General features: G+C 36.2%; 1 non-coding gene across 1 annotated transcript; it reads right to left on the bottom strand.

The window, feature by feature from the left end:
• Positions 1 to 5,365: 5,365 nt before the first annotated feature.
• On the bottom strand, positions 5,366 to 5,472 carry LOC131169505 (small nucleolar RNA R71). The gene has a single exon (XR_009140445.1). It is a non-coding gene; the product is annotated as a small nucleolar RNA R71 (small nucleolar RNA).
• Positions 5,473 to 13,180: the final 7,708 nt, after the last annotated feature.

The raw sequence follows: 13,180 nt of genomic DNA, 5'->3' as shown, positions 1-13,180 counted from the left end.
TTCATGCTCATTTACATGTCCACTTCACACCATCATTCATGCACTCAAACTGCCATAACAACCAACACATTTTAACATCATTATTCCATAAACCAAGCATGAATTCCAGCATTCTTTAAGAGTTAACAAACTGCCACAATGGTACATTTACATTCCATTACTTTCCAAGCTTTAAATTTCATTTTACATTTACATATACTAAGTATACATTACCCAAACAATTTCCTACATAATATACATTTAATCAACCTTTTAATTCACCATTTACAAGCACAAATAAACTGCCTTCAAGGTGTTTCCATGGCTTCCAAAAGTACACACTCCCATTCAACATAAAACCTCAAAAATTTCTCCATAAATCAAACACCCATAACATCCTTACAAACTTTAACAAAGCAATAATCAAAAACTCAAACTTACCTATTGTTGGGACTTGCTAAATCTTCACTAAAACTTCTTAATATTAGTATCTACTTCTTCCTTGTGAAGTGGGGATCAAGATTAATGAAGGAACTTTGGTGTTTGGGGGTGAAATGGAGGAGATGATGAAACTTCATCAAGTTTCGGCCATGGAGGTTGTGAGGGAATTCAATTCGGCATGGGAGGAGAATGGAGGTTGAAGATGAAGTTTAGTGGATTAATCTGCCCACTAAATACATATTACAATCCTTAGTGGTCCACTTACACAAAATCAATTATATTTTATGTTTAAATGTGATAATTAGTCAATTTACCCTCCATTTTTACTATTTACATTACGTACCCCTAAATTAATTTTTCATTATATTTTCCAAGTGTAATATTATTTATTTTTAATGGACATTTAGGTCAAAAGACAATTCGGGATGTCAAATGACCACAATGCCCCTGTTCGGGTTGCATTCCTGATTTTTTGGTAACACCGGGTTTTGTCCGTTTTTCGATTTCTCACTTTTCTTTGTACTAATTATTTAATTTTTCTTTGATATTTCTAGTGATATTTATACTTCAATAGGGGTCTATTTAAGTCCTAAAAATATTTTCTAGGGTTTCCGCAAATCGAGGCTAGTCAACGATCCACGCCGTGACTTCCTGCAGTCACCCATCGCTAGGGTTCTCACTGCTTAACTTGGTTACATTTCTTTGCTATTATTTTTCTTTTGTTTTTCTTGTGTTTTCTTCTATTGTATTTCATTATTTTATGTCTTCTCACTCATAACGAAGTGTAGTTCTAGGCATCCTAGCTGTCCGGACAACACTGGTCACTGGAACAGTAGAACGCACTACCGAACATAGGGGTGTTACAAACTAACCCAATGTTGACACATGGCATAAAATTATTTAAAAGAGACAAATGCGCTGGAAAAATGAAAAAAATCAAAACTTCTTCTTCCTTATTTTCTCCTTGCTGTGACCCTCCTCCATAGCTAAGCATAAACAAGCTTTTCAAAGCTTGATCCCCCTAGTTTCTACCCCACTAAATCCTATACTCCTAACACAAAAAAGTGTTCTTACACCTTGGAGATTATCTTGGGAGCAAAAAGAAAAGGAAAACAAGAACCCTAACAAGTGGGGAAACTTCACTCTATAGAGATTAGTGACCTAACTTTAGTTTTCACCTTAAATTCATGTTAATGACTATGTATGAGTATAAATTACAAAGGAAATTTGTTGAATACCATTTGTATGCCATCCTTATTTTCGGCAGCCTTGGTTAGGGTATGCTTGTGATGAGTTTTATGGAGTTAACATGCGAGTATGGCTGCCCTTAATATGTATCTTGTAAGTGGAGTGATGAAATGCCATGATAATGCATGGTTTATGATATTTGAGTTAGGGTTTGGGTGAAAAATGATACTTTGAACATGTGATAATGAAAGTAGGTTTTAATGGTCAATTAGTGACCATTTGGTATTGTTTGAATCAAAAATGAAGTGCATTATGTAGTGGGATTGGAGCTTAGTGTGGCTGTCGTTGGTGACCTGCAGGACTGGACATGAGTCTAGCAGGTTTGGGTAGCAATAACTTGAATTGTAGAGGTTCAATTGGTGCAAGGCTAATTGTATATGAAACTAGTCATATAATGGCACAACTTTGGTTAAGAAACCATGCCTAGAAAACCAAACCAAGTGGACCAAAAGATTTCCCTAATCTGGGTGACCTACATTCTGCCTAGGCAAAATGACTAAATGAACAGTGTTTGGTCATTTGGCCATAACTCAGTGTAGAAAGGTCCAATTGACCTGAAATTTTACCAAAAACAAGCTGAGATATAGATCTACAACTTTCATGAAGAAACATAACCCAAATTATGACCAGAACATATTCAAAAAGTGAGTTACAGTCACTATCCCTAACACTATAGATTTGGTCAGTCCAGAAATTCTGGAAAAATTTCAATCCAGCCAGTTGTGGTTTTTAGGCCATAACTTGAGATACAAAACTCCAAATGGAGTGATTCCAAAAGGAAAATGCAACTAGACAAAATAAGGAACAACTTTTATGTTGATCATTTTGCCAAATTCCCATTGCAAAAATAACTAATGGAATAGTAAACACAAAGCTTGAAAATTGAAAATTCTGTCCAATTAACATTAAGCTTAGAAATGGTATTGGCAACCAATACCAACATTTTTTGAATGCAAAATGTGGTATGTTGGGAGTATTAAAACCAATGTACCTATTGTCCATGTAAAAGTCAACCTTTTGGTTGACTAATGAATTGAATAGTAATACCAAAACTTGAATTTCAAGAATTGTGAAATTTAAAAGTGTAATATGCCCTAGAATACCTACCAAGATTGGTTTGCATAGGTTGGCATACCAATAGGGTTCTGTTAGAAGTACTGCATATGGCTTCATACCATTCTATGTTTCATGGCTTCCCATGCCATTCTGTGACATAATAGCCTTTGGCTATGTTATTTGAGTTGTTACACTCAGGTTTTAACCTTGATAATTATTACAGCTTATTAGCTGTTATGTTGTACACTGGGAGACACAATGTGACCGATGGTGTGATGGTCCGAGATACTTAGTACCTGATGCATACATTTTGCATAGTCATTTAGGTTTAATTTCATAGCTAATTTATTTGATTATTAGTCACTTTTAGCTAATTTGATTAGTTATTTAGTTAGTTTTTCATAATTGTCAATTTTGGATTAATTTGTAATTTTTACTTTGTTTTGTAGGTAAAATGGTGTTTTTGAAGGACTAAAAAGAAATTTTGCCATTGAGGAGTGATTTCTATAGCCAAAGATGTCAAAAACAAGTTTCAAAGTTGAAATATGCATTGGCCAAATTGTGCATAACTTGCCGCATAAGTTATGCAGTTCTACATAAGGAGAAGAAACTGTCCCCACTACTTGCCGAAATCTGCATAAGTTGCCATATAACTTATGCAGATTCATGCCTCCCTTATGCAAACTCATAGAATTGTGCATAACCTATGCAGTCTTGCACCTTGTTCATGCAATTTCGCACAAGAGAGCCAGAAACCAGTCGAAAACTAGGGACTGCATAACTTATGCAGTCCCATAAAGACTTCATTAATGAGTTGGCAGAAGATTCCCTTAGAAAATCACACCTCAAAAACACCATTTTAGGGCTCTTTGTAAGAAAAAAAAAAGTTATAAATAGATCCTTATCTCATTTTAGAAGACAAAAAAGAGAGGAAGAAAAGGAAAAGGAGAGGGCAGCAGCTGAAGAGTCAAAATCGTCTCCCACACCATTTCCAACTAGATTTGGAGATTTCTTTCTTTTCTTGCATATTTACTACCTTTCTAGTGTTGGGTTTCTTGTTTTTAGCTTAGATTAAAGTTTCATTTCCATATTAATTCAGAATATCTTATAAATATTATGGGTAGTGAATAGTTTCATTAGATTCTGGAGTAAGGGATGTAATATTTGAGATATTTTGTGGATTTTGATTGGGTAATCCATATTTTGTGGTCTTAATAAGTTTTATTCATTTTTTGTGTGCTTACTGACATGCTTAGTGTAGGATCCCATTAAGTGATGTTCTTAATCCATGGTTGAAGCACCGAAAAAAGAAAACCTTATGATAGATAATTAAGAAATTGGACTTAATTAACTTAGATCTAGAAATAGACTAAGGATTAAGAGGATTTACAGATTAATTAAAGAACTTAATGGGTCTTAGTTAACTCTAACTCTACGAAAGTAGGATTAGATTGATTAAGGCACTCTTTGTCCCACTCGAAAGGGTATTCAAAGGATTTAAGAATTAATCTCCTTAAAACCAGTAAATTCGACAAAATTGGATAACCAATTTAAAATCCCAACATAGCTTGAATATGAACTCCTAAACTCCGGAATCGTCATTTTATAATTGTTAATTTTCAATTGAATTTAATTACTTGCCATTTTAAATCTTGCCATATTTCAATTTGCTTATTTTAATCTAATGCAAATTTAGTTAAATCTCTACATAGTTGAATAGATCATTAATTTTGCACATATAGATTTCATACTCTAATACCCATCAATTTATTGCTTTAATTTCAAAAATAGTTCAATTTAGTCAACTTTTTATATAAAAAATTCAATCGTTAACACAACTCCTCGTGAAAACGATATCTTTTCTATATTACTTGTACGACTCGTGCATTTACGGTTGGGCCACATCAAGTTTTTGGCGTCGTTGCCGAGGAGTTGTTTGTTTAAGATTGAATTCTTGATTATTTTAGTTGTTTGTAGATTTATCTTTGTTATCTTTTCATTTTGTGCTTGTTTGTTCTTTTTCAGGTACTCTTAATCTTTTATGAGAAGAGCTAGAAGCACAAGTGACACATCCTTATTGTTTAATCCTGAAATTGAGAAATTTTGTAAAGCAAGTAAGAGAGAAACAAGAAAAAGGAAAGAAGCATTGAGAGAAACTGAATTAGAAGCAGACATGGCTGATGAAAGAATTAGAATTGGTGGTGGTAATGCTGGAAATGGTCGAAACAATGAAAATGTAGCCCAAGGTGAAGAAGTTGTAAATGCTAATGTGCCTAGGGGAAGTATGATGGATCATGCTTTTCCTCATTTTGATGACTTGAGAGAGAGCATAGCAAGACCAAGAATTGATGCAAATAGTTACAAGATGGATTTTGGAGTTCTTCAAATGATTCAGAATTCCCAATTTGGGGGACATCCTTCTGAAAATCCACATACACATCTAAAGAAGTTTGCTATGATCTGTGACATGCAAAAGCAACTAGGAGTGTCTGATGATGCAGCAAGATTGAAGCTATTCCCATTCTCTTTGAAAGATAGAGCATTGGATTGGCTTGATTCTTTACCTCACAACTCCATTGCAAATTGGGAGCAACTCACTGATGCATTTATTGCACAATATTTTCCACCTGGAAAAACACAAGAATTGAGGAATCAAATGATAGCTTTTAGACCAAAAGAAGATGAAACTCTCTATGAGTCATGGATGAGATGGAAGGAATTAGAGAAACAATGCCCACATCATGCCATTCCGAAATGGATGATAAACCAGAATTTTTACACCAATGTTACTCCTGCAATTAGAGGGATTATTGATGCTCAAATAGGAGGAGAATTTATTATGAAGCATGAAGATGAAGCTTATGAGCTATTGGAGAAAATTGCAAAGAACACTCATCTTTGGAGTAGTCCAAGAGGACTAGCTCCAACTCAAAAAAGGCAAGCTGCTGGAATGTATGACCTTGATCCATTCAACATGATTAATCCAAAGTTTGATGCACTTACAAATGTTTTGGCTAAAAAGATGGAAGATTTAAGTATGTTGGTTAGTTCATCATCATCATCTGGAAGTTCACAACAAGTTGCTTATGCAGAAGGAACTACCAGCTGTAGAGTAGACTATGGAGAGTAAGCTGCCTATGTTGGTAATTATGGAAACAAACAAATGGGGAATCCTTACTCTCAAACTTATAATCCAACTTGGAGGAATCATCCCAACTTTTCATGGGGAAATCAACAAAATCAAGTTCCAAATCAAAATTTTCAACCACAACAGCAACAAGGAATTCCATATCAGCAAAATAGGCAACCATTGCCTAATTTTTAGCAGAGAAACATGAATCCTGCACCTCTACCAAAACAATAAGGACAAAGTTCCACCACAGAAGCTTTATTACAACAGATTCTTGCTAACCAAACTAAGCATGATGAAGAGATGAGAGAGATGAAAGCAAGGATATAACAGATGCAAACACATAACAGAATGTTGGAAAATCAGATTGCACAACAAGCATCTTCTTCAGGTAACAAGTCTTTTGGAAAACTTCCAAGTCAACCAGAAAACCCAAGAGAGCAGTGTCAAGCTATTACTTTAAGAAGTGGGAAAGTTGTAAATAATGAGAAGAGTGAAGAAAATGAGAAAAATGAAGAAAATGAGAAAAATGAAAATAGTGAGAAGAGAGAATATGAGAAAGAAATTGATGAGAGTGAAAAACAATAAAGTGAGAAAGAAAGTGCAGAAAAATGTAAAGAGGAAATTGAAGAGAAGGAAGAGAAGTATATACCTGCAGAGCCTTACAAGCCACAATTTCCCTTTCCACAAAGATTTCAAAAAGCCAAGCTTGATAAGCAATTTGGGAAGTTCTTAGAGGTTTTGAAGAAGCTATACATAAATGTGCCTTTTATTGATGCTCTTTCACAAATGCCCTCTTATGAAAAATTCTTAAAAGAAATTCTCTGAAACAAGAGGAAAGTTGAAGATCATGAAACTGTAGCTTTGACAGAAGAATGCAGTGCTATCCTCCAAAGGAAACTTCCTCCAAAGCTCAAGGACCCAGGGAGTTTTTCAATTCCATGCCACATTGGGGAATCATGTTCTACAAAAGCTTTATGTGATTTAGGGGCTAATGTTAGCCTCATGCCCCTCTCCATATATGAGAAGCTCAATATGGGTGATCTAAAACCAACCCACATTTCTCTTCAGTTAGCTGACAGATCAATTAAGTATCTTGAAGGTATTTTGGAGAATGTGCCTCTAAAGGTTGGGAAGTTCTATATATCTGTTGACTTTGTCATCTTGGACATGGAAGAGGATTCTAATATCCCAATTATCTTGGGAAGACCCTTTCTAGCTACAGCAGGAGCATTGATTGATGTTAAAGGGGAAAAATTGACCCTTAGAGTTGGTGAAGATCAATTGGTTTTCAATATTAATAACACTATGAAGAAGCATCATTCTGTAGCTGATACTTGCTTGAGAATTGATATCATTGATGAGCTGGTTGAAGAACATTTCAGAAAGAGATATCCGAAAGATCCACTTGAAAATTGCTTGGTTCATGGAGGAGGTATAGACTATGACAATGCTCATGTGGCTGCATATGCTCAACATTTAGAGGGAAGTCCACTAATCATTTCTGCTCCAGTTTTTCAACTCACACAAAAGGAAATAGTCAAATCTAAGCAACCATCATTCAAGGAAGAAGATGCACTTAAGGTACAACTTAAGCAACTTCCTTCTTAGCTCAGGTATGAATTTCTTGGCACTAATAACACTTATCCAATAATTGCAAATGCAAACTTGAGTACTTTAGAGGTTAATAAGTTGTTAAGAGTGTTGAGGCAATTTAGGAAGGTTTTAGGATATACCATAGATGACATTAAGGGAATAAGTCCACACTTTTGCATGCACAGAATTATTTTGAAAGAAAATTGTAAGCCATCTATTGAACATCAGAGGAGGTAGAACCCAAATATGAAAGAAGTTGTTAAAAAGGAAATTTTGAAATTACTTGATGAAGGGATCATATATCCTATCTCAGACAGTACTTGGGTGAGTCCAGTACATGTTGTCCCAAAAAAGGGTGCAATGACAGTTGTCAAAAATGAAAATAATGAATTAATTCCCACAAGAACAGTGACTAGTTGGTGAATGTGCATAGATTACAGAAAATTAAATATTGCCACTAGAAAAGATCATTTTCCACTTCCTTTCATTGATTAAATGTTAGAAAGACTGGCCAGGCATTCTTATTTTTGCTATTTAGATGGGTATTCAGGATTTTTTCAAATCCCTATCCATCCAAATGATCAAGAGAAAACCACTTTTACTTGTCCATAAGGAACCTTTGATTATAGGAGGATGCCTTTTGGGTTGTGTAATGCACCAACCACTTTTCAAAGGTGCATGATGGCAATCTTCTCAGATTTCATTGAAGATATAATGGAGGTTTTTATGGATGACTTTTCTGTTTATGGATCCTCATTTGACATATGCTTGGCTAACCTTTCTAAAGTTTTGCAGCGATGTGCAGATACTGACCTTGTGTTAAACTGGGAAAAGTGTCTTTTCATGGTTCAGGAAGGGATAGTGCTTGGACATTTGGTGTCTAATAGAGGAATAGAGGTTGATAAAGCCAAGGTTAAAGTGATAGAGAAGATGGCTCCTCCTACCAATGTCAAAGGAATTCGAAGTTTTCTAGGACATGCCGGGTTCTACAGACGCTTTATCAAGGATTTTTCTAAAATAGCCAAACCTTTATATAATTTGTTAAGTCATGACATACCATTTGTATTTGACCAAGAGTGTTTGGATGCCTTTTGCAGGTTGAAGCAAGCTCTTATCACTGCACCAATCATGCAACCGCCTGATTGGAGCCTACCTTTTCAAATTTTGTGTGATGCTAGCAACTATGCAATTGGAGCTGTTCTTGGTCAAAGAAAGGACAAAAAGGCTTATGCTATTTATTATGCTAGTAAAACACTGGATGAGGCTCAAATAAATTATGCAACAACTTAAAAGGAATTCTTAGCAATTGTCTTTGCATTCGAAAAGTTCAGACCTTACATTATTAACTCAAAGGTGGTTATATTTTCAGATCATACAGCCATTAGGTATTTACTCCGTAAAAAGGAGGCTAAACCTAAACTCATTAGGTGGATTCTGATGCTATAAGAGTTTGATTTGGAGATTAGAGATAAGAAGGGAGCTGAAAATGTAGTTGCAGATAATCTTAGTAGGTTGAAATTGGATGATGAAGAAATGGATGAAGTTCCTATTGATGAGTTTTTCTTGGATGAACAACTTTTCTCTCTTGTTGCTAAACTACCTTGGTATGCAGACTTGGTGAATTATCTATCTTGTGGAGTCTTACCTTTAGGAATGACATGGCAACAAAAGAAAAAGTTTTTGCATGAGGCAAAATTTTATAGATGGGATGATCCTTTACTCTTTAGGAGATGTTGTGATGGTTTAATAAGGAGACGTATTCCTGATGAGGAGACACAGAGTGTTATGCATCATTGTCATGCTTCTGATTATGGAGGACATTTTGGAATCTCTAAAACAGCTAGTAAAATTTTGCAAGCTGGTTTCTTTTGGCCAAATCTTTTTAACGATGTGTGGAAATTTGTGTTAGAATGTGATAAATGTCAAAGGAGTGGAAATTTGTCAAAAAAAGATCAAATGCCCCTAAATGATATTCTTGAAGTATAATTATTTGATGTCTGGGGAATAGATTTTATAGGGCCATTTCCTCCTTCATATGGTAATAAACACATTCTAGTTGGAGTTGACTATGTGTCAAAGTGGGTGGGAGCTATTGTAACTCCAACTAATGATGCTAGAGTGGTAGTAAAATTCTTGAAGAAATTTGTTTTGAGTAGGTTTGGAGCTCCAAGGGCTGTAATTAGTGATGGGGGTTCACATTTTTGTAATAAGCAATTTGAGAGCTTAATGAGGAAGTATGGTGTAGTGCACAAGATAGCTACCCCATACCACCCTCAAACTTCAGGACAAGTTGAAATTTCTAATAGAGAACTCAAACATATCTTGGAGAAAATAGTGAGCAATTCTCGGAAAGATTGGTCTGTCAAACTAGATGATGCTTTATGGCCATATAGGACTGCTTACAAAACCCCTATAGGAACTACTCCCTTTAGGTTGGTGTATGGTAAGTCTTGTCATTTACCTGTGGAGCTAGAACATAGAGCATATTGGGCCATTCAGACCTTGAATTTTGATCTTAAGCAAGCTGGTGAGAAAAGGCTATTGGAACTTAATGAGCTTGAAGAATTGAGGATGGATGCTTATGAAAGTGCCTGTATTTATAAAGAAAGAACTAAAGTTTGGCATGATAAGCATCTTAGGAAAAAGGAATTTAAAGAAGGTGATTCAGTTTTGTGGTTCAACTCAAGATTGAAATTATTGCCTGGAAAACTGAAATCAAGGTGGACTGGTCCATATAGAGTTTCTAAGGTTTTCCCTTATGGAGCAATTGAAATTTGGAGTGAAAAATCTGGGAATTTTAAGTTCAATGGGCATAGATTGAAACATTACATAACTGGAGACCCAATAAAGGGAACAACCTGTTATAAGCTCTCCAATCCCTCACCTTTTTTTAAGTGAAATGCATGAAGAGTCCAGCTAAGGACTGTAAATTAGCCCTCTTGGGAGGCATCCCAAGTTCTTTTATTTTGCTTTTGTTGATTTACTTTTATTTACATTGCTTTTCTTTTTATCTTAAATCTCCCCAAATTCAATTTTTAACATTGTTGACTCTTGTCCCTTGTAGATGTATTTCAATGGAGGAAGGTTGGTGAACTGCTGGGGAGTGACTCTGAATATGAAATTTTGTCCTTCAATTCTCCTAAAATTGATTTATTTTTACTGCATAACTTGTGCAGGTTTGCTTCTTATTTTATGTAGAAAAATGCAATTTTCAGCAAAGAAGGGTCTGCAGCATAAGACATATGTTTCTTTGTAAGGTTGGGTGTGTAAATTTTAAGTATTTGTGCTTATCATGTTAATATAATGGTAAGTGGGTCATTTTTGTAGTTTTGAGCTTATTTGGGTTGTGAGATTCAAGGTGGACATACTGCATTTTCTTGGCTTAACTTGGGGAGTCCATTCTCATTTGCGAATAAATGCAACTTTATGCAGATTTTATTGAGTTTTTAATGTGTTAAATGTTGATTTGCAGAATTTGAGTTGGGATGGCATAACTCACAAATGCCTCTTATGCAGAACTCACTTTTACAAGCTTGTTTGATGCAATTGTGATGGATTTTGTATATATTGATGTGTTTTTGGTGATAATTTCTCATGATTTATGCTTCATAGAATTACATTTATGCATTCTAGTGTATTTTTCAAACTTGCAATTCATTTTTAATTGTAATCTCAATCTTATTGAATTGTGCATAAGTAACTGCATAGCTTATGCAGCTTTTAGATCACAAATTTTGCCATTTTCTCATCTTGCTAAAACCTGCATAAGACATTGCATAACTTATGCAATCCTGCATAACCACAATTCTTTCAATTTTTCATCTCTGTTGCAAACTGCATAAGGATGTGCATAGCTTATGCAATTCTGCATAGCCACATTTTTGTCAAATTTCATATCTGCCGAAACTTGCATAAGTGTGTGCATGACTTATGCACATTTGCATGACTTCAAATCCTGCATTTTCTCTTTCTGCCGAAATCTGCATAAGGGAGTGCATAAGTTATGCACTTCCGCATGACCACATTTCCTGAAATCCCAAAATTTGCCGAGACTTGCATAAGGAGAGTGCACGGCTTATGTACTTCTGCTTGACCAATTTTTCTGAATTCCATTATTAGCTGAAACTTGCATAAGTTAGCGCATAAGCTATGCACTTTTGCATAACTAATTTTTCACTCTTTATCTTCCACCGAAACCTGCATAAGAGAGTGCATAACTTATGCACACCCATTCTTCCCTTATGCAGTTTTACACATATCCTATTCAAATTAAAAATTTTTTCGTCTCCCACTTTGCCACCTCCACTTTTCGTCGTTCCTGTTCACGCCTTTCCCCCATGACCATTTTTCTCGGCATCATCCTTCCTCCCCACTCCTCTTTTCACCGCCTTTGCCCTAACTTCCCTCTGCCTCTTTTACTTTCTCCATCACCTCCTCCATTCTCACCATCGACAACACCATGGAATCACCTCCTTATTCCCTTCAAACCTCCCCTCTCCAAGTCTCGCCCTTGGCAATGCGACCCCCCAAACCCGATTCGCCTCCACAACAAACCCCTCCACCACCTCCCACAGCCACCTATAAGAGGAAAATCCTTGGCTTCTGCACCTCCTCTCACAAAACGCAAAGACCCATCCACCACTCCACTTTCAGAGCCTCCACCCAAAAACCCCAAAACTTCAACCTCCACACGACATGGGGTTGGCGTTTCTACCTCTACCCCACAAGCCAAATCACCCTCTTCTAGCAAAAAGCAAACTTCAGCAACAACACAGGTATCAAAACTACCTTGGCCCCTTCCTGATGCAGCTCACAAGGCAACCTTTAAGAGGTTTAAGGACAGGAAGGTGCAACCCACAAGGTACATTTCTGCAGAGGCCCTCCAATAAGTTGGTTTATTTGATAATGTTGTTGCCTACCTTGATGGTTTGAGTTGGATGGAATTTGTGCATAAGCAAGAACTAGTTTATCTAGCTCTAGTTTTGGAATTTATTTCCTCATTTTCTGCTACTCTGAAATTGCATGAGATAGATTACAAGCCAACTATGAAATTTAGATGTTTCGGGCAAAATAGAGAGCTATCATTAGACCAATTTCATAGCATTTTTGGGTTTGCAATTGATGGACTATTTAGGGTACCATATACAGGGGTAGAGGTAGCAAACAAAGGTGTTTAGAATGCTGCTCAGTTTTGGAGGATTATCACAAACCGACCTCAGAGTTTTTCTACTGGATCCAAGACCTCTCAAATACTAGACCCTACACTTAGATTTATTCATAGGCTTATTGCTAGCACTATCTTGGGCAGAGGGACTAGTTCTGGTGCTATTGGAAAATCTGAATTGTTCATGCTATGGTGTGCTTTTCACAAAGTCAAAGTTTCTCCTGGTTACTACTTTTGTGAGCATGTGTTACATATTACCACTAAATCCATAGGTGACATAGTCATGGGTGGGCTCATAACTGTTATAGCCAAGCATTTTGGTTTTAATCCGAAAGAGCATCCTCTACCAGCACTTTCAGACACTTTATATTTTGATGCTACACACCTATCCAAAACTGGATTCAGTTTGCCACCTTCTGACACTGCACAACCAGCAGCAGACATAGGACCCACTGCACAACCAGAGGCACAATCTTTCCCACGGTCCAACAAAGATTCTCACGAACCTTCACCACCCACTCGATGCATACAGGACATCCCAAAGAAATTACGCATGACCTACACCT

The sequence above is a fragment of the Hevea brasiliensis genome, chromosome 1 (assembly GCF_030052815.1).
Source record: "Hevea brasiliensis isolate MT/VB/25A 57/8 chromosome 1, ASM3005281v1, whole genome shotgun sequence".
Taxonomy (NCBI): domain Eukaryota; kingdom Viridiplantae; phylum Streptophyta; class Magnoliopsida; order Malpighiales; family Euphorbiaceae; genus Hevea; species Hevea brasiliensis.
This window is presented reverse-complemented; position numbering and strand designations above follow the sequence as displayed.